We start from the raw sequence: 22932 nt of genomic DNA on the forward strand, positions 1-22932 counted from the left end.
GGCATCCTGCTCTTCCCAAGCCCGGCTGAGTGCACGTAGGGCACTGGCTTTATCATCTGGGGGAATCAATGTAGCATGCACATTGCCACCATTAAGTAGTTCAGGATCATGACTCAGAAACTCCATAATAAGTTACGCTGTTCAAAAATCATGCAACTGTTAAGAATTTTTTTATTTTTTTTGGGGGGGGGGGGGGGGGGGGGAATTTTGTTTGCCCCTTTGCTGTGCTATTCTAGTCTTTGTTTTATTTTTTATTTTTTTCCTCTGCAGTCCCAAGGGTTAGAAATTTATTATTTATAAATAAATGAAAACTGAGTTTCCCACATCATATACAATTCTGAAAGCTGGACCTTAACACCACCGCCGAGATACTGGGAGACTCTAGGCTGGACCAGAAAAATTGGCAGCTCTCTGACATGTTCATCTGGATTGTTTATGTTTTCCCCACTGGGAGCAAGAGCTTTCTTTGAAGGCATTGCATCACTTCTCTCCGGGAGGAACATCTGGTGATGGGCAGCTTCTTGCAAAACTAGCCGGAGAGTTTTCAACAATACGTAGCAGGACTAAGCTTTCCAACACCGCATCCAAACCTCCTGTACGGCAAGGAAAGAAAAGAATGGATGTAAACAGAAGTGGAAAAACAATGAGAAGAATGATTGCACAAACTCTTTTCATGTCTTGAAAAAGGTCCAGTCAGGTCTGGTCTGACTCACTGTTCTTGTTTGTAATCGTGTGCGTGGCATTTGACAGAAGGAAGGGGGCTGAGGGCTCAGTTCTGTATGCGGGCAATCTGAGAAATGCTAATGACTTCAATTTCTATAGATTAGTGTAGTGAGAATAGAAATTGTTCTGTAGCCTTTGCCTGCAGGGGCATAGAGGTTGTCCGCTTCAGGAAAGTCAACCCAAAGTAACTCCTGAAGTGTGCAGTGTTTTTAGGATCAATCTTCTTATGCATAACTAAAATGGGTTTTCATTTGATTCTGCTTTATTCAATACATTCAGTCCAAGGGATAATCAGAGAGGTCTTGTATTTCCTAAGAGTCTAAAACCTAGAAGTGCGGAGACCTAGGAGATACTGAAAAAAAAAACGGTTTATGGGGTAAAAGAAAAAGAAGAAAGGAAAAAAGCTTATTTAATTTCAGAATAGTTCCTGGTATGCTTAGAGCGCTGAATGAAGATTTATGTTGGTCCCACTTGATCCAAACGAGTTGCCTCTCCTTAATAACAAAGCTTTCTTTGAGAATGTTTAATGCATATTGCTGCTGCCAGATACAACCTCCTACTTTTTCTGAGTTTTGAAATAGACTGGGCAATTCCTAAGCTTTCTTTGGCATGTGAAGATAATTCATGTGTTGGACTACAAACTGACTGCTCACCCAAAAGTGCAGGAGGCCCGGATGATATAGATTAGAAATAAACAAAAGGAACTGGAAAATTCTGTAGACGTAACATTTTAATAACATTGCTTCTGCATTGTAGGATGGAAAATATCTTGTGAAAAGGAATAGCCTGTGGAGGATTCTCTGCCCTCGACTATAAAAAGGTTAGTTTTCTTGTCCCCTTACACGTGTAGGCAGAAGATAACATAGAAAATGCTAATCCTAGTTGTAGCCTGCTGGGAGGGAATGAAAAAAGTGATACTTTAGTAATAAATCTGGGTAGTATACTCAAAGAGCAGTGGCACAGCAATGGCAGCAAATGCACAGGAGAGAGTGTTCAAGCTGCACTCTATCACACAGAAGCATCTCCAGAAAAAAACACACTCTGTCAGTTTGTTCCAAAACTCAGCATTCCTGCTGGAGTGTCAGGGGCTGCAGTGCCCCAGAAATACCCTTTAAAATCCCCAGACATAATTGCTGACCCTTGAAAACGTCATGCCAGCACTGATGTGAATGGAGGAGATTCCAGCAATATGCCTGTTTCCATGGAGTACGCCAAAGAACAATGGAACAGAAGACAAAACTTGGATGAAGATACCCCCAGGAAAGGTTTGTTTTTGTTTGAAAACTAAGACAAAATGTACATAAATGAATAAACTGAAACGGCTGTAAATAGCCTATGAAAACATGCTATAATAAAATTGTTTAGAATTCTTCTTCATTATCCCACTTCACATTTGAGAGGATGACTGAAAAGGAAGATCCCATGTTTTTTTAAGAAATCCACAGGCATTACAGCAAATGAGCGTGTTTTCCAGTTCAAATATTTTGAGTATTTTTTAATGTTTGTGCAGGCTCAAGATTTCTGAGCCCATATAATAATCTGTAAAAAATCCCACCATTTCTTGCTTTGCTGAGACTCACCACATGGCATACAGTTGAAAACACTTTGCTGTGGCATGTTTATTACATTGCAGAGTAGGCAGTACCTCTAGCCATATGTGGTTCCTTACAGCAACTGGGATGGGAGCAGATAAAATATGTCCTGCTTTCCCAAAGCAAATTGCATGGCTCTGTGGCTACCTGAAAGGAAAGACCACTTCCAGTTTAGCCACACAAACGTAATCTGCGTGTATTCTTAAATTTATGAGTGGCTACATTACTGTGCAATTAGCTTGGATTACCCGAATGTTGGATAAGAAGGGGAAAAAAAGCTTTACTTCTCATTATTTTTTCCCTCTGAGCATATGTCTCCTTTACTCAGAGTTTCCTATACCTGATTCTTCAGTGTCTGTGACCACCAACAGAGTTTCCCCCACCCCTAGCAGTCTGGTTTAAATGCGTGTGCTGTATATTCTCGTGGTCCAGAGGGTTCTGGTAAAGACATTTATCTGTTGAATGACGTGCAGACTGCCAGATTCAACAGATGACAGCTTAAGCACAGCACTAGTGACCACCAATGGTGTGGGTTTTATTTCGGGTTCCTGCTCTTACTTTAAAAAAAATAAAATGTTGTTGTTATTGACTTTTTTCTCCCCACTTTTGCAAGCTGTTTCTTGTGAGCTCGTGAATCTTTCTGCTCTGTCCCATATTAAGGGCTGATCTTGATTCCACGTGCACTAATTTCGTGCTGCTCCTCCTCTTGCCTTCAGCAGTTGCTTGCGGTTTGTGCTCACATGAAATCAAAAGCAGGAGTTTGGGAGCAGATGTGAATAAACAGGCATGGGCACAAACACATGCCTTCTTGCTCCCTCCCTCTTGCTCACCTCCTGGCCATTTGCTAACCTCTGTTGCATTTAAGACACAGGGCTGTTCAGAAAACACACTGATCATGACTCCTTTTTGGTTTTCTCATCCTTTCTACAGGTGGAGATTTGCGGAAGGGGAAGGCAGATGCAGCAGGGGGACGCAGAAGAGGTAGGCTGGAAGGGCAGCCCTGGGTCACCCAGCCCGGACCCTCGGTAGCAGCAGCAGCCACGTCACGTAGGTGCAGTTGGTGAGTGTAACAAGCTGATAACTGCTTGGCAGCATCGTTCTCAGAAGAGTGCTGTCCTGTCCTGATGAAGTTGAATGCAGTCCAAGTTAACCTCTTTAGGGGTGGCACACTGTTCACGTGGGATGGCTTTGGAGACCCAGGAAATTAAAAAGTCAGGCGGATGCAAATGCGCATAGCGCAAATGCATCCTGCCACAATACTGCGTATCACCACAACAGTTCTTAACAGGGATTTTCTTAGCAAACAACATATGCAAAGATAATAACCTCCCTGCTGATACTGGCAGATATCCTCCTCCTTTCTGATGGACTCGGTTTCATTCACATGCACAACAGGGGGGGAAAGGATTATTTTAGCATACTTATTTTCTTTCCTGGTTCACATCATTCACTGAGTATGTACAAATAAGAGGGATGCCAAAATTGTTTACAAGAAGATCAGAGATTACTTGAGCCAAAAGTGTCAGTCCAAGTGCCCTCAAACTTTAGGGATTTCCTGATGTGGCTATGACTCCAAAAGCTGTGACTCAGCCCCATCTCTGCACTGCAGTGAACGTCAAAATTAATATTAAGGACAAAAGCCCATCCTAAGTTGTACTACGAGTTCCTGCTGAGCGCAGACATGAGGAACCACCCCGACTCCGTCAGCATAAAACTTTCAAGACACAGGTAATGTACGTCACAAATTTGAGCTGAGAATTTCACTTTTAAGTGTTTTTCCTTTGAAAATCTTACTAAGCTTCTATCTCCTTCCCCTCCCAGACCCTTCACCACCCACAAGCCAGTCACTTTGGTGGTCTTCAGAGGTCATCTGTTAGTCTTAGTATCATTCTAAAAGCGTAAGTGCTAAGCCAAAAAAATAACTTTAAACAGGTACTTAATATCAAAGATACAATTAACGTAATTAGAATGTAATTAGAATATAATTAGAAAGAATATTGACATCTATGTGTTTACTTCCCACTAGACACCTGAATCTTGACTACATATATAATAACAAAGAGATGCCTCCATAGAGATATGGAAATCTGACGTCTGAGGGAGGGAGCTCTGCCATAAAGCAATCAACAGGAGGTAGGTACATCATCAGCTCTGACACACCGGCGTGATCTAGGGATGCTTCTGTAAAACACTCAAGCCAGTGTCATCATCCAACATGAAGCGATGGATCAGGGAATATTGCAAAGACATTTCTAGTACTTCATGTTTCCCTTTTTGGTTTTTGTTTGTTTGGCTTTTTTTTTTTTTTTTTTTTTCCCTCAGATTATATGTTATATGTTGATTGAAACCACTGAGTAGATAGATGAGTGGTAAGGAAGAATTTTCAAATCAATCGAAGTAAAAGAAAAGGTTTTGGTGATTTCTTATTATAGTTATCCTCAGTTGCATAATGTTGTATTTTTTTAAAGTATTCTTGAGACTAATACTTTCCTGCTCATGGAGCTGAGACCTTCACCTATGCCCTTATCATCTCTGGCTTCGATGATGGTCACATTTTCTTCTCTTATCTAACGCTCATTCAAATACAGCTGCCATAGATGATCTTCCTTCCTTGCCACTACAGTTAGGATTACCCCTCCACTGAATCATCATTTGCAGTGCTAAAGGAGCTTGCTTCTTGTCCTCAGCTTCAAAAGATGAACTCACCTTCACCTTTTCTTGATTTTTTTTTTTTGTCATCTCTCAACCTGTTGCTCTTTGCTCTCATAACATCTTTGCTATGGAGATATGTCTGTAACATTTTGAGGTGTGTTTTTGTCCAACATTGTAGAGTGAGCATGCTATTGGAAACACTGTCTTTCAACAACCTGAAAATCTGCTTTGTCCTTATTTGGGTCCATTCTCAAGACTTATGTCCTATGTCTCTAGGTATCTCCCTTTAAGAAGAGAAAATGATTTGTGATTGGGAATTCGTTTTTACACTTATTTTTAAAACATGAAATATGGTGTGATGATGGTCATGATATACATGTGTCTTAGATTGATTCCACAATATTATTACTGTTTATTGCTTCTGTCATCCTCGATTTCCCCTTCTGTTGCAGCTTTCACTTGTTGAAGCTTGTCTTAATTTCAGACCCAGATCCTACAACTTACACATCTGCTTACCTTTAGTCATCTGTGTATTCCCATTGATTCCTGTGAGAATACACACATACTTTAAATTAAGCACATGTGCAAGATTTTTGGAATTAAATCATGGGAAATAAAGTCTACGTGTTGTTATTTTTCTCAGCTTCAACAGCTAGCAGCTTCTGCAGGTGGTCAAACCTGAAGAGATTTAAAAAACATTGTAACTGAAGAAAAGATGACAGCCGGCATGAAATCGGTAAGATTTGAGGAAAGGTCTTGACAATATTAAGATGAAATTTTTTTATAGCAATCACAGTGGTGTGAGCTTTCATGGCAAGGCTTGTTCCAAGACAGTAGAGCTGGAAATGGCCCAACATTTTATTCTTTTTTTTTTCTCGAGGCAATATTCAGATCATATACAGTTTTTCTCCTTTACATAAATTGGTGTTGTCAAAAGTGTGGGGCAGGAAGGATAGGGGAAATAGCACTTTCTAATTTTTGATGGGAAAAGATCCCCAGCGTAACTGGTGCTGGGTTGTTTGGCAATTGGAAAGGACTTTGTTTCCTGAAAAACAAACACCAAAAGGACAGCAGAAGTTTCTGAGAAAAAATCAGGTGGAAAATATCTGTACTGTGAAGATTGACTAAATTATTATATATTGTGTTTCTTATTTCTGTGTATTTTCTTCATATTTAAAATGTTACAACAAGGGCTGAAAACAACTCATATTTCAGTCTGCATTAAGTAGCATTATAATTGCACTTCAATTAAAAAGAAAAAAAAAGAGAATTTGCAAGTTATGGTATTTTAAATTACATGCCACATGATATTTAAGTTTTTTTAATTAATTTTAACCATTAAAATCATTACCTTTATTTGAAGAAACTCCACCCCCACCCCCACCCCTCGCCTTGGCTAATACAGGCTAGCAGTGTCAGAGTAAAATATGAGAGAAAATGAAAACTGTGGGAAGATCATGAAATGATAATTTAATTTTTATTTCACATTTCATTCTTCCAGAAGTGCCAGTTTCAAAAACATGGTCCAAGATGTGTGATAGTTAAATAAAATGTTTCATTCCTGCATACCTTAAACACCGGTCTTCAAATATTGTCATTCCCAAAAGACAGAAATTCTGGGCTACCACCGTCTGCAGGCCTGTGTCCAATGTTTGCGTTATTTACTCAGCTTGGAAAACCCCTCTGAAGGAGCAGGATCACAGGCGACTCAGATGATAGGGCCAGATGGGAGGATGGGAGGCTGAGCCCTGCACTCGGCTCATCCATCCCTTGCAGCTTTCCCCAGGTGACTGCTTGTTTGCTCAGCAGCCGGGGAAAGAGCCCCTGCAGCTCCAGGTCCCTGTTGGGAATAGAACCCCAAAAGACAGAGAGAGAGAGAGGAAGAGAAAAGCAGTGGGAGCAAAGAATGTAACCTAGTGTTTCCCATCATTATCTCCCGACAAGAGCCCTTCAGTCTCAGTCTTCTGGCTGCACAGAAGTGTATGAAGTGATCTCAGCCTTGGAAATCAGTAAATTAGATAAGCTAATTAATTTCTCTGCTTGCTTAGAATTATTTTTGCTGATGTGTGATTTTCTGGTTTTATTCTTATAATCTGTTGGTAACTTAAATTCTTTTATGTTTTACAAAAAATGTTTCTTCCTTGTCTACCTTCGAGCTGTTAGTATAAAGTAACTGCGTGTATGAAAGGAGCACAGAAGCCCACAGGGGTGAATGCACTGGAGACCCAGAGCCACAGTTTTTTCAAATTTCTGCCTTCTGATCTCTGACATCTTGCAGGCAGGGCAACAGTGATTAGCATGATCTATTCCCTCTTCAGAGAATATGTATATTTGCCGTACAATAGCGCACATTTTTTTCATTATTCTATGAATATGACACTATCTGCAAACCATCCTTGTTGTCTCTGACATGTGCTAAATATTGACAGAGAAACAAAAAAATATGCACGCTGAAACAAGCTGACCTATAGTACAAGAAGAGTAAATAAGTTAATGTCCTTGGAGATCTCTTTTAGTATTACTAATTGTTTTTTAAACACCACAAGTCTCTTCTCAGTTGAAAGTGACATGTGCTTGGCCCAAACGGTAAATTTCTAAGAAGGTAGAGCAGGCTGGCTGTGTTGTTAGTAGCTCTGGTTTTACTGGAGCTGATGGGTTTTGGAGTGCTTCTACCCCACAGCACTCACCTATATCATGTACCCGGGGAGAGCAGTTACTTGACTACGTACAGAGGTATTAGGTAGTACCTGAGAGTATTCAGCTGGTTTGGACCGTGTCTGGAGTCTACCTCTTCATAAAACTAATCCATATCAAGGCCCAAGACTCTTCCTCTGTTGCTTATCCAGAAACAGTCCATGAGTCAAGAAGTTGAGAACAACCAAGAGTACGACAGTGCAGGTAAAAGGGCACGTGATACACACGGAGGCTGTATGGGAAATAGTCGTGGGAATTGTAAGGCTTGACAGAAAAAACCCCGCCTTGCCCCAAGTTAGGAGTGCTTGGGAGGCTTACTTAACCTTCACCCTAGCCATTTGCACACAATTTTATGTTATTATTTCAACATTGAACTGAAATTCCAATTTGCCATAGCAACCCAGGCTTCAAATGGGGCATACGTTGCTTTCCAAAATTACAGCACCTCCTTAAAAAGGAGTGCTCTGTGTATTCTGAACTCTTGCAAAATGTTAGTAACAAAACATGACTTTAATAAACAACACATTTTTTCCCAATTTTTAGAGTACATTTAATAAGGAGAGTGCATTTGTGAAAAAAATCATATATATTTATAAATTTATAGATAAATAAAATGAGCTATTTCAGCTTAATTCATTTTTGAGAAAATAGTAAGATAGGGGACATATGTCTGGCAATGGTAAGACCAAGGCCCTGTGGGACATTTGCATGTTGTGGGTGAGGGTTTCTGTGCCGCTGCACGGTTGTTTCACTGTAAGAAAAACAAAATAGTGACAGGTCATGCATTCATTCATGCATTTTACTCTTTCCACTTAATCAGTCCTTTTGCCAGAAAAATAATGGAGCATCCAGCAGATGACATAACTGTACATAAATAAATATTTATTCAAATCCCCTACTTGCAGTCACTTCCCACTAACAAAATACCAGAGTCAGCTGGCTTTCTGGAAAGCAGAATGTATCCAAAAGTTTTGCTAGGTTATGCAGAATTATGCTCGTTTAACTGAGCCTTTGAAAGTCTCATATGGTTGTAAATGTGTATGTGTACCTGTGTGTGTATTCATATTATGTGACACAAAACAGCGGACTTGCACATCCATTTAATTTTTTTCCTGTTATTCTCAGGTAGACATTACTAACAAGACTTATCCTAAGCATAAGTACACACAGGGGTTTCTATGGTGGACATCAATTTTATGTAACTGATGGGGCTTTTTTTAAGCAGAGTTTGAAGAGATTCAGCCATGTGTATGTTTCTTTGGCATGAGAAAAGAGCTATTAGAAAAAGGACCAGCCTTCTCACCCTCTGTGCAGATTATTTCTTGTGTTTAAAGTGACAATGAAAGTAAGGCAAATCACAGCTCTTTGTTACTATCTTCAAAAGCAATTCAAGAACCCGAGCCCTGTAGAGAGCAAGTACTACAAGGGGGGGAGATAATCCATGTCCCTCCAAACGCTTGTAGAGATGTTTGGGAATCTGTTTTCAATAGGAGATAAATGGGAGCCTCTTCTGCACCTAACTGAAGAAGAAGCCCCAGGCCTCTGAATTTTGGAATTGCTACATTACCATAAGCTTTCTTTCACAATGCAGGCCAGAGTAAGGATAGAGGAAACCTGGGGCACACTGGCTGCCAGATTTACTTCTGCGCATCTCTAGTATTCGAGCTAGTAGTCTAGACTCAGGAGAAACATAGCTTCAGAGCTCAAAAGGCCAGTGGTGGGACCTATTTTGGACCTGCTTCTTGATGTGATGCAAGTTGCACCAGAAGCCTTTACTGGCAATGGGAGATGCCTGGAAACGGGGCTCAGAAGAGCTAATTCCGATTCCTTAACTGGGCACAGTTAACCTATGGTGGACACACCAGCCCTGCTGGGTATCCACAGAGTCTCAGTCTGGCTGGTTCAACTCATTAACTTTCAGAGTTTCTGTTCATTGTAAACAGAGACCTGGGAATCTGGGCACAGCATTTTTGAAGATACTCTTGTCTTTTTCCGCTTTATTGCTAGTTTTCTCTTTCAGGATGTTACAATATAGCATTAGAACATGCTTCAGCCTCAAATATCAGCTTCACATTAGCAATTCACGCTATTAACTGAAAATTTCACAGGACAAAAGCACATCCTATGGACTGGCTTAATTCCAGTATCCTTATTCTAGATTCTTGTAAGTTAATGAAAACCACAGCAGGTTTGAATTTTGTTTTCCTTTTTAATCTAAAGATATTATTTGTTTTGGCTTAAAGAGAATTGTGAGAAATACCAATATACTTAAAGAGAACACATTTAAGTGCTTTTTGAGGACAGCAAATGAACCTTAGCAGTGAGTTCCTGCTGTATGTGAGCCTCTAAAATTGCAATGTACAAGTCCTTGACTGGGATGTAAGTATAGGAGTGTAAAATTAGTTACATGTCCAAATGTGTGTAATCCAAGATGATATCCAGTCAAAAATGTCTAACGCATAAGGAAAAAATTATTCTCAAAATTTAAAGAAATCAGTTTATACTCACATCCAAGATTTCTAGTGATATCACACACCATGAAACAATACAATCTAATAAAGCTTGTTCACTTCAACAGAAGTTTTAAAGTACATTCATAAAGACCCTCCCTCATCACTGCTGCCTGACTTCAGCCTTGAAATCCTAAATCTGACAGTCATTCACTTCTTTTCTACTTCTCTTTCTAGCACACAGAACAACATCTCTGCTTTCCTTCTTAATCTGCACCCACAGCGTGCATCAGCCAAACCAACGCTCTGAAATATTTTAGGTAGAGCATTCCCCACAGTCACTGGGAAATACCAGAAACTGATGCAAGTCCTGATGTAAGTTTTCAATAAAATCATGAAATTAGATCCTAGCTAGCTAGGAACAGTGCACATTTGATTTCAGAGTTCTATAATGACATGGCTACAGGCAGTATAATTTCATAGTTCTCAGAATATGTGAAACTCAGAAGCTACTCAAAAACATAAACTGCAACTCCTGGAGGTAAAGTGAAATATCTATTAGTTGTACCTATCAAAGTCTGTCTTCTCTAAAAGAATATACATTACAGAGAGATACTTCTGATACCTGACATACGGTCTTCTTTCAGTGCTGTGTAAGTATTAAAAGAAAAGTTCCATTCCCAACCTTATGCAAAGGCAGAGTCTTTTTTGGCCTTGGTCTTTACAGAGTAAATTCATTACTTTGAATCATGGTTTTATGAATGCTAAAAGTTAGGACTGAAGCCCATAATGCCTTGTTGCACTATTTGGAAAAATTTGCTTGTCTGTACTTCAAGCTCCTTGGGACAAAGTCTGTCTTTCCAGCAGTTTCAGACTGTGTATAAGACAATAGAAACAACGCTGGAATATAATAAATGCTTAACAATATTAACAGTGCCAGTGGAGTCAGTTCTGGTCCATGTAATTGCAAAGTGTGTCCAGATGCTGCAATGATGCATACCTTGTAAATGCATATAATGACAAACAGATAATAAAGGTTGAATTAAACAAGTCAATGGCTTTGGCCTTGTTGCTGGCTGGCAGTTAGGGAGCATATGTGAAATAAACCATCGCCACACTTAACACTGATTGGCACTCTACCATCTCCAAGGAGATCCAAGATGTTGACTCTCTCACTTCTAAGAATGTTCCCTCTGGGACAGGATTCAAAGCATTGACAGGTTGGTGCAGTAAAGCCTTAATGTGTAATGCCCAAACTTTTTATGATTTGCAATTAATTTCAACTTTGGGAGCCGTCAGTTCAACCCTTTTTCCAAAACATAAAGAAGAAGTGCTCTTAAAACCATTTTCCTCACAAAATAATTGCAGAAGGATGGTCACAAAACTCAGACATAGCTTTATTAGGTACCTAAAAGGAGATATAGGCCTTCCTTCTAATTCATCATCAAAGTGTTTATTTATCTCATGCTGTCCCACGTCTCGGGCACTACACAGACTATCCTCTAAGCTCCGTAGTACACCCACCTTGTAAAAAGCTGTCTAACTCTATTCAATTATATAGAATAGTTTAATCTAAAACAACAGCGAGCAGTGTAACTGTAGGGTAGCCTGGGTAAAAACAATCTTGGCTGTTCCAAAAGATTTCCCATCTGTTTCCTAACTCTCCATAATTCAATTCTCCTCTGTAAGAACATTTGTCTGTTACTTAGCCTGAAACGATAGATCACAGGGTTTTCACAAAGGTGTATCGATACCTACCTAATGTTGAAGATGAACACGGGTGCTTCATGAAAATGGGATGCACTTGATAACATACTTTATTGATGTTTCTCTGGAGGTCAAAGGGTTCTGTGATGGAAGGTAACGACAAATCAGGGTATTTGCAGTAGTAACTTGGCAGTATTCCCCATTTTCCTGTTTTCTTTGAATTACAGTACATGCAGGTCTATTTGAAATGAAAAGTAAGGGCACTCCTGGTACAGGGATGTGCCTTTCTACTAGGACTGGGCATTGATGGGTAGGGGTCTTTTGCAATGAAAGGAGTTAGAAGACAGCTGAACGAAACCTGAGACAAAAAAGCAAGTTCTTTGTGCTAAATGATTAAGACAGGCACTTTGCCAAAGCACGTGTGCATGGAAGCATGCTACTTATTTGGGTGAAGAAATCCTCAAAGTTCCACTTCTTGCACAATGACAGATCAGCTCTGAGCCATCACTTATCCCCAGTGATGTGCCCAGGACCACTGCTGTCAAACGCACAGCAAAGCCTGCTGCCCACCAGGCCCATTTGAGGATCTGGACTCTGCTTTCTCCCGGAACTACATTTTTGAACACGTGTGACACAATAGACTGCATTATAATGAGCGCAGAGTTGAAAACTTGGCACCAGTGCCTGCTCTTTTTCCAAAGTCAAGTGTAAAGTCTTAGGGCCCTATTAATGAAAAATCAATCCCATGGCTGGATCACAGAAAAAGGAGGGCCTCAAATTATGAGCAGGATCTGTTATAAAAGCCATGTGTTCATGTAAAAATATGATGGAATATGGGCACAGAAAGTTGCATGTGGATTTCACTAGATGCACAGGGATTCTTGGTATGCACGTAAATTTATATGTTATACTTAGAGACACAATGCAAAGGGTCAGGAGGCTGTAAATATGTTTCCTTGCTGCATAAAGTAGGGTGATAAACAATGACATGTCAAAATCCCTGAAAATCAAGGTGGAGGCCAAACTACAGCTTGAAGTAGGACAGCCAAAACCAACTGTCCGTGCATGGATGGTAGAGCTGAAGAACTCAGCAAATCGTGAAAGATAAACCACATGACATCTAGCTAAGATTTGCTTTTCTTTGCCCTGCCTAATATTGCTGTTTCTAAAGAATTAAACCAATTACTCTTGTTTGATATACCAACCATGCTTCCTGAGCAATCTGGGCACCTGTTAGTAGCTTATACCTATCAGACTATTTGACGTAAGCTGTGGGAGTAGTTAACACCTGTTATTTTTACAAAGACAGTTTAGCAGTTCTAAAACATAAATGCATACTAGGAGCATGTTATTGTTCTCAGCAAAAATAGCTCTTTTGCCAATGGTCTCAGCAAGTTAACATACTTTTATTTCTTTGTACTGTTTTAATCAAAAAGTTCAGAAAAGGATAAGACAGAAGAATTTTCCATCAGAAAATATTGCTGTATTAATATCTTTAGCTTTAGCCAACTTACGCAAAGCAGACTACTCTCCTTTTTGTAATATATTAAATTTCCCATACATCTCTGCTCCTTCTCTCATGGACAACCTTGATTACAATGAAGTATTTTACCTTTTTTTTTTTTTTTATAGCAAGGCAGACTGGGTTCATGGTGCTCACTTTTTGCAAGATATACTTGCAGCCTAACCTGCTTCACTCCCTTTCTCTCACAGCTGCATGTGTGCAGTCTTTGCCTACTGTTAATCCCCAGTGTGATGGGCTTTGTGAAAAAAACAATGCAGAAGTCATGAGAGGACTCTCTGGGAAGGAGATTTGAGGCTACTTTTGTAAGGCTGCTTTCAGAAGAGTCTTTTCTCCTTAGCATATGCATCGTCCTACTGTCAGGAAAGGCATGGAGAGGAGTGAGGCCAGAGCATATGGTCATTTGGCGGTTCTGGATAAGAGCTTTGTTCTTCAGACTACTTGAATTTGCCATAATTTATGCCATCTGAAAGCTTCTAAATTATGTCTAAAGCAACTCCATCCTCTTTGGTATGGATTCTCATTAAAAAGCATGAAACATGAGCCATTGTGACTGAAAACTAGTCTTTCGCATTGTCCTGGTGAGTGAGTGGCTGCATGGTACTTAAATGCTGGCTGGAGTTAAACCACAACGCTCACCAACACGAAAACCTCACTCTATACATGATATATATTCTATACATGAAACAATGTGGCAGCAGCTTTGTTTTTTGCAGTGTAAGCATGGCATGGCAACCGGAGGAAGCGTTAAGCCACCTGATTCAAGCAAGGCCATCCAGGATCTACACAGAACGTTGTTGATGCTGCCTAGATTTTACATGTGACTACAAGGATGAATTTCACCTCCAGACGCAGAGCTTCACATCACATCATGACGGAAATGCAGCCTACCTGCACTGCCAGTCAAAGACTGCTGGTAAGGACCGCTTTAATGCTACAGAATTAGTTGTGTCAAAGTGCAACGGCCTTCACCAAGAGAAGATGGGAACTCAAGAATTTTTGCTTAGATTCTACTTTCATACTACTGGGGTCTCCAGGCAGAATGTGGGCAGGGGGGTCTTGGGACCTTAAAAACGGAGGGGAGTAGAAACAGTTGTCATATGCATTGGCTTCTATATACTTTGAGAGGTCATTAAGTGGTCTATTAATTGCTGGGAGTGAAAAACTAACGGTCTGTTTGTACAGTCAACAAAGAGGAGGAAAATAAACACCACCAAAGCTGTAAATATGTCATAAAAAGTTCAAAAATGTATGTTTCCAGGGGAAGAGAAGGTTTCATTACAATTATGACTTCATCTCTGGAAAAGAATTCAGTTGGAGCACAGGTGGTTGTCATAAAAACTGTGTATATTAGGAAAAATCACAGTGTTGTCTGTTGCGAAGTAGGAATAATTCTGTCCAGTACCTTCTAAGCATCCCAACTGGCAGGTTTTATTTAATAAACTGGGGTAATAAATACACTGCATAACCACATGGTGTATGTGTAATATTACTATACATGTATAAAATGCTGTAAACATAAGGGGTTTTTTTAGTATCCTCTATGAAAAATCCCCTCCATCCTCTGAAAAAGTTTATCATTGTAAAGACAAGATATATTACAATTAATGTGCACAGACTGACATAAAGTCTGATTCTGCAAGATGTTGCAGAGCTTTCTCTCTTACTGCTATCACTAGGACTACGAATTCCTTGAAATACTTGCTTAAAGCATTTTGCAGGAGGTGAGTGTTCCTTACATCCTTAACATGAGTCTGTATTTACATGGACAGATGGCTCAGACAACATTGCTAATGCTGTTTGGGATTGATGTGGGACAGCAGGATAGACGAGTTCCCTTTATATATCACCCAGCTAGAAAAAAACATAAACTCATTAAAAGGCTCTCTCTGTCCCATCTTGCATAGGAGATAAAAGTGAGGAGGAGATGACATTTGGGTTTTCTACTAAGTGCAGTTGCAGACTGGCTGGAAAATGACTGCTCTTGCATGTGCATTAAAGAATACATGTACAGCTATGTAATTTTTTCCCTTAGCTACTAGGTAGGTGTTAACAAAACAGCTGAACAATTTATGAAATTGATTTTGTCCATTTTTAGTTTTCCCATCCACAGGGTCTGCACATTCTGTTCTGTAAGCTGTAGATGTTTTAGCTGTGACTCTCAGTACAACATACACTTCTGTTCTGAAAACCAAATATTTTGTACTATCGTTGCCAAGAGGTCTTAAGTAGAAAACAAAACAAAACAAAAACATGAACTGTGATAAAAAAACAACAACAAGAAGAAGACAAATGAGCACTCTTCTCTTGCCATCTTGCAAAACAAAATCCTTCAGGCATGACTTATTAGTAAAACCAGCTATGGACAGTTAATAGGGTACATCTGGATCTAATGAACAAATGCACAGCCAAAATCAATTATTTTTTTTCACAGGGTTTAAGTGAAGTAACTCATCTGTACTTTAACAAAAGCCTTTATTTCCACATGAAGAGGTGGGCAGCCATTCAATCAGACATGATTGAAATTGTTTCAGTCAGTTAAATTGCCCAATATTTTCACGTTACCTTGAAAATAGAGGAGAGCACATGCATGCCATTTTGACATAAGAAAACGTATGTTTTTACCTATGTTTAATATATATAAATTTGTATACAAATATTTATGAATCTATTATAAACAGAGAAGGTAATACACTTCCATTAACACGAAACATCACAATGAATTAGGCTCATAAATAGGAGAAATTGTAGGTGGAACAAAAAGGCTGGGTTATTCTTTACTCAGCTCTATAGCCTTCTTGGCAGAAAAGCTCATTTTGACAGCAGATGCTCCTGTCTACTATAACAGAATTTCTGTTCAAGTTTCTGAGTGGGTGATCACTGCTTTCAGCTGGCAGCAAGGATTTTTAGCAATGCCTCCCATCATTAATTGCCCAGATTTTGTTCCATGCACATCAGTAGAAATGGGAGGACACATGCTTAAAGAAAAAGCTCAGTAAGAATTTCTCTCTGGCATGTATACAATATACAATATTTCAGTACCTCTGAGCCATGCAAGAAGGCTCACCAAAGTCAATAGAACTACTGACATGTTTAAAGTAAACACGTGTGATGGTTGGTAGAACTGGAGTTTGTGAATTTAAATCTGTTTAACAGTGGCTTAACTCTTAATATCATAGAGCTACCAGGCTGATTTGCTTTTACTCTTTTTTTTTTTTTTTTTTTTGGAAACATACCACAATTCTTTTAAAGGAGTTTTTGAATTAGTCTAGCTTCACTGCTAAGCAGCACAACTGAATATCAGGCACTGTTGTAAATTTTTTCCAATTAATTTAGAATTTGCAGTTAAATTTAGGTGACAATTTAATATATGAATAATTCATGAGCCATCAAACAGCAAAATTTCAGTGGAAGGGGTTGTTTTTTTTTAAAAAAAAGTGTGTTTCAAACTATGCTAAACATTGACAGGATTCTTAGCAAGTGGCTGAAGGAAAGCTGAGTAATAGCAAATAAAGCATCTTTAGCTGATGGATTGTTTAAATCATCAAATAACAGCTGATGACTTCTTCATATTCAGGTAATCTTTACTGACACTGTTACAGTCTCATGCTCTTCTTAGTTTCTGAAAATCTCTTACAACAGGGGACCATTGATGTCTGAAGGAGGTGGACCTAGTCAGTAATTTTTTCTTGATCTGGAACTTAAACTGACATATTTTTTCCATGCAAGCAATTTAATTAGAACTTGCAACTCTACAGAAAAACAAATCTTCCCTAAGACATGTTTGTGCCGATAATTGGCATGTCTCCTCTTACACATGATTCACTTTCTATAAAGAACAAATAGGTTAAAAAAAAACCCTCATGAAGAGAAAAAATACTATCATCCTTTTAATTTAGCTTCCACAAGTCATAAGGCAATTAGATATGACAACAATGGAAACTGAAAAAAAAATGACATAATAATGAGGCATTTATATCCAACATATACATAAAAAGCTAAATGGGCTAAATATTGTCTTAACCGCCTGTATTATTTCTAAATGTTGCCCAGAGTGGCACACAAGACCAAGAATTACTCATTGTCTAGTAAGGGGAATTCTGCATGCCTCCAGCTGGCCCTTCTTTGTGAGTAACTAAAAAGAATCATATTTGGGTACTATATCTTGTTTTGCCCATAATTTGTCTGATCTTGGCTAATGCCCAATGGCTATTTTTCATATGCAGTTTTTATGCTGTATTGGAAAGGCTTGCAGTCTAGCCTTCCACGCTACCAAACAGAAAACTGTAAAGGTACGAGCAGGGTCTAAGAGGAGCTACTACCATTCAAATGGTTGGAGAAGTCTTCCTTGTTCCCAAAATAATATTTGACACCATTTCCTGAAGTTATATTTTCCTTCCTTTATCATATATCTTAGATACTGAGATACCAAAAAAAAAAAAAAAAAAAAAAAGGTGTATGAAATATCAGATTCATTTCCTATTTGAAGTCCGGAAACACTGCAATAGGTAGAATAGGTTAACTGCTTCCAGCCACTGCTTAGGGATCCAATGATCATAAGGTGCTCTCATGAAAGCTGATTTATAGTGAATGCACAAAATTATGTATCTTACAATTACAATGCTTTATAGTCGTGACTTTTTTTAACAACCAAGGACTCCTATTTGTTGGGGGTGGGGGGGTGTCCCCCCATTTTTTTTGAAAAAGCAGCATTGACATCATTTGCAGCTTTGACGGCTTCGAAGGACTAAATTAAGAATGGCAGGCATTTTAGTGGGGGCTCAGCTAATTGTATATCTGGAGATGTAATGAAGCTCTGAAATATTTCTTCCCCCTGGGAGGTGAGTGCTGGCTATTACAATAGCTTACTTCTTTCACACTTGACAGTTGAAGGGCTTTTTTAAATAATGGCAGGAAGTCCAGAGCTTTTCTCTGTACTCCTTTCCTTTCAGTATGCCGGATGCCCTGGCACCACAGAGCCTTTGAAACCTTCTCATGTTTCTTCAACACCTGATGGTGATTGTTCAACTGGAGATTTACAGCTGACCTGAAACTTAAAGCTTTCAAATAGCTGAAGTTACAGGAGCTTGAAACGGTGATGGATTCACCAGAGCGATAGTGTTATCGTCATCTGATGGCTGCTGAACAGTGAAATGAGATGGTAATTTCTGCATTCCAGCCCTTAAACGTTCCTACCACCAAAAACACCAACACAACTCAAAGAAAAAGCTATTTAGAGTCCTTATCTTCCGGACACATTTGCATATGTTTGAGCTCTAACCACATCAGTAACATACCAGCTTTAATGGAATATCTCCTGTGATAGTTTATCGAATGTGTAAGAACTTGCAGGATGAAGGCCTCAGTTATCTCCAAGAAAAGAGACTTCCTGCACCCTGCTCTTGGAGACCATCCCATCCTGTCAAGGCTGAGATGAACTGATGAGGCCAGATGGTGTGTGTGCGGGGAGGAAGCTACTCTTTCAAATGTCTGTGGCCTGGGCAAGTTTTCTTTACGGAATGGCAGAATCACAAAGTGGCTGAGGTGGACAGGCACCACTGGAGTTTGCCTAGTCCAACCCCCCTGCTCAAGCAGGATCAGCTATAGCAGGTTGCTTGGGACCCTGTCCAGTTGGGTTTTTAATATCTCCAAGGACGGAGACCATACTATCTCACTGGAAAACCTGTGCCACTGTTTGATCCCCCTCACAGTAAAAAAAGGTTTTTTTTCTTATGTTCAGAGGGAACCTCCTATGTTTCACTTTGTGCTGATTGCCTCTTGACCTGTCACTGGGCACCAGCAAGAAGAATTTGGGTCTATCTTCTTAACTCCATTAGATATTTATTGATGAGATTCCCTGAATCTCTTCTCCTCCAGGCTGATCAGTCTCAGCTCTCCCAGCCTCTCATGGGGAAGATGCTCCTGTCCCTTTCTCATCTCCGTGGCCCTGTGTGGGACTTGCTGCAGTATGTCCTTCTTTCTCCTGCACTGGGGAGCCCAGCAGTGGACCCTGCACTCCCATGTGTCTCAGTAGGACCGAGCAGAAGGTAACGTTCAACCTCCCCTTGACCTATTGGCAATGCTTTGCCTAATTCAGCCCAGGGAGTTGCTGGCCACCTTTGCAGTGAGGGTGCATTGCTTTCAGTAAAGGTGATACAGGTCCATCAAAATCTGGGGTCCTTTCAGGGACTAACTGCTCAGGCATTACGAAGGTCCAAAACTGCACATAAAACTCTGTTGTCTTGTCTCCCCATGATCCACTGGTCCTAAGAAACCAGTAGTATATGACAGCCAAGGGGAAAAAAAAAATGCAAGCTCTTGATAAGAACAACTTCACATCTAACATTCAGAAATGGAGGGTTTCATTGCTACTTGTTCCTTTAAAATCACAATGCAGCATTTGAAGTGACACTGCAAAATTGCTAAACAAGTGTTCCTGCAGTTATAAACAAAAGGGGACACAAGGTTGGAGATTATTTATACCTGTGCAAAGAAGAAGTTACTATAGATACATAAAAAGAAAGTTGTGAAGCTTTATTAACTAAGGCATAAAAGAATTGCATCAGGGATCAAGTTTCCTGATGTAGTAACAGTGAAAAAGGAAAAGTTATTCCAGAGATGAAACTAGTTCAACATCTGAACAATATTATCAAACTGTAAAATGCTCTCTTAGTAGGGATTCTTTCTCTCATTAGTCTTATTATTACCCTCATCAGCAAAGTCCCTATTCAGACCTGAACATGTACTGATAGTAATTTCTACATCTGTAAGAGCAGACATTATGTGGAAAAGGGAAGAATTAAAAGGAAAATCCTGTGTCAGGAAATGTCTTTTATTCTTTTTTAAATTAAAAATAATGGTTGTATTACATTGTCAAAAAAAAAACCCCAAACCCAAATCTGAGCAAAGAATGGAGTAGAATTTATTTTGTGAAACACTAAGAAGTAATAAGCTAGGAATAAAAAGATTAAGAATGTCTTTGAGAATATTAAAATATGGTATGTCTTAAATTATCTTCTTGAAATCAGTAAAATATTCTTTAAATTAATTTAGTCTGAATTATTGTAGCAGAAAACCAGTATCTAAGAGTAACAGACTATCAACATCTTGCTCTTACTCTGGTATATACAGTTTGCTGTAGTAAATCAGGTACACACAGAGGCATACACAGGTACGTGTGTAGGTATACATTTAGCAGGTATTTATATTTTCATATTATTAATTTCTATTTAAATTTCTAACACAGATCAATATACAATTTCCAGGAACACTAGCAAGTCTAGCAAGAATGAACCTCTGCTTAGGAAAAAACCCTAAACATTATTGCCTAAAACTGGCTTGGCAACCTAATTTTTAGGCTGAAAAAAATATGCAGCAAATACGAGTCAGAAGAGCAGTTGCAGAGTTTTCTTTAAAACCAAAAGCAGTTATTTAGATATTAAGATGTTTAATTCTTCAAAATAATAACCTGTAATTTCATTGGTACCCTCTATTTGTACAATAATACTGTTCATGCGGGTGGATTGCAATCTACCTTCCCAACTTGCTATCTAGTCACATGCTTTAAGAAAGGCTTGCCACCCTCCCATCCCTGGTCGGTGCATTTGCAAGCAAGACGTACCATGAAAAATTACTGAAGCTACTATTTACCAGAAATAGTAAATACAGTAGAATGTTGTAGCAGAAGCCTATAAATAAAAGATGTTGGTGGTTTTTTTTTTTCACTAAGACACCCTTCCCCCCCAACCTTGCAAAATTGCTTGTAGTTCAAAACATGTTACAGTTTATCAAGTTACATTGAGAAGAATGTTTTTCCTGCTATTTTATAAGTCCATAATACAGAGTTTTATAAGACAATTTTAAACTAAAGCATCTTCAATAAAATATAAAATAATGTCTTAGGAGCAAATATATATATAAATAACAACTACTTCTGCAATGCCTGTGAACAGGTTTAACATATCAATGTATATGTAAGCGTAATACAGACCAGTCAATAAAACAGGGAGCCTCTAACTTTTTCATGCTCAAACAGTTTAAATGTTGCTTTTTAATAGCTCTTGACTCATGCTTTCTTCCTTCACTTCTGTTTAATGGGATAGGAGTTTGCACTATTAATAATTGCTCTTAGAAAAATAACAAAAACATATTTTTAGGTTTAAACCAACACAGATTCTTGGGTAGGACAGGTTTAGCCAAACACTTTATGTGACGAGTTCAACACAAAAGACGGTAGAATTGTTTTAAAGATAGGTTGTTTGAAAATTATTCCTGCTTATATCTTTAATGCAACACTTGTTTCAGTCATAAAACTGCACCCTGAAGAAAATCCCTTGCAATTTTCCAAACAGAATCAAAGTACTACATTTTCAAGGGCATTCTTTAAAAAGTAGATAAGTTTCACAGTGGTGATTTTATATCAGCTGGTCTAAAACCAGAAGTGGTCCTTTTGGCATCAGGGAAGCAATGTTGAAATCTGAAACTGCAGTTTGCTTCTGCTTGCAGAAGTTGGTATAGGTCTTCTCTTTACTTTAACAGTGTCTGTATTATGTTACAGCAAATGAAGATGTAGCTTTTCATTTCACTAAATAGATGGCTCAGGAAAATATAGCCCCCAAAAGGATGATAACTATATCTTAGTTCAAACCACAGCATTAACTGTGCCAGTTCGTCAGGCAGACGTTGCAATGCAAGCCGAAACATTTATTAACATTTACATGTTAATATGCCTCAAAAGAGGCAGGCATCTGCCAGCACTCTCTGAGGAGCTCCCCACCTGTAAATATCTAACTACTGGATTGATGAGCACTGCTATGTCTAAGCCACTTGAATCTTAATGTCCAAAGATATTCCCAGCTCCAGGCAGCTGAACGGGCTCACCAGGCAATCTGAGCCCTGAAACCAGGACAGCTCTGGCTGGAGTTGCTTAATGAAGCACTGAGGTGAGACTCAGAAGGAGCTTCAGCTGCGAAACGGGATGTTTGTGGGTTTTCATGGGTTTTCCTTCTTTATTCTTCATGTTTCATAGAGTGCAATTGTGGTATCCTAAGCCTCAAAAGCAGAGAATGAGTAGCTTCCAAAAGAATTATGAAAATACCTGAACTGGAGTATGAATTTAGTTGAAGTTGAAATGATCTGTATACATGAATGATTTTCTGAAAAGTAGTCACTTTCCAGGATTCATGTAAACAAATTGAATTAGCATGGATGATTACAAGTAGGGCTGTGACAATGAATCACTTAAGAATCTACTGAAACAATAATTTGTGACTAATATTTCTAATTATTTTCTCAGCTATAGTCATGACAGTTCCAACCCTTTAAGTTGCTTAAAATTTATGACTTTAATAGTGCTACAGACTACATTTAAACATTCATTTTAATACCAATTATAGATATGCTAGTAAAAAAGGGCATTATATCATTGCACTGGTGAATTAAAAAGTAGATCTATATAAGAAAGTGTCATCCCTTAAAAAAAAATAATTAAAAATAAACCAAAGAAGAAATTACTGGTTTTTTCTGTTCTTCTGTTGAACCTCATATGGAAGGTAGTAAGTTACCAAAAAAGTGTATTGTAAGAGTCTAAAGA

The 22932-nt window shown here is 38.9% G+C and overlaps 2 long non-coding RNA genes across 2 annotated transcripts; both read left to right on the top strand.

The window, feature by feature from the left end:
• The first annotated feature begins 250 nt into the window (after nucleotides 1–250).
• On the top strand, nucleotides 251–4592 carry LOC119155678. The gene is made up of 4 exons (XR_005106801.1): nucleotides 251–697; nucleotides 1480–1543; nucleotides 3246–3375; nucleotides 4342–4592. It is a non-coding gene; the product is annotated as an uncharacterized LOC119155678 (long non-coding RNA).
• A 1030-nt stretch (nucleotides 4593–5622) lies between these two features.
• LOC119155684 lies at nucleotides 5623–20042 on the top strand. Its single transcript, XR_005106802.1, has 3 exons — nucleotides 5623–5703; nucleotides 14057–14256; nucleotides 18293–20042. It is a non-coding gene; the product is annotated as an uncharacterized LOC119155684 (long non-coding RNA).
• Nucleotides 20043–22932: the final 2890 nt, after the last annotated feature.

This window comes from Falco rusticolus, chromosome 1, assembly GCF_015220075.1.
Source record: "Falco rusticolus isolate bFalRus1 chromosome 1, bFalRus1.pri, whole genome shotgun sequence".
In the NCBI taxonomy this organism is placed as follows: Eukaryota; Metazoa; Chordata; class Aves; order Falconiformes; family Falconidae; genus Falco; species Falco rusticolus.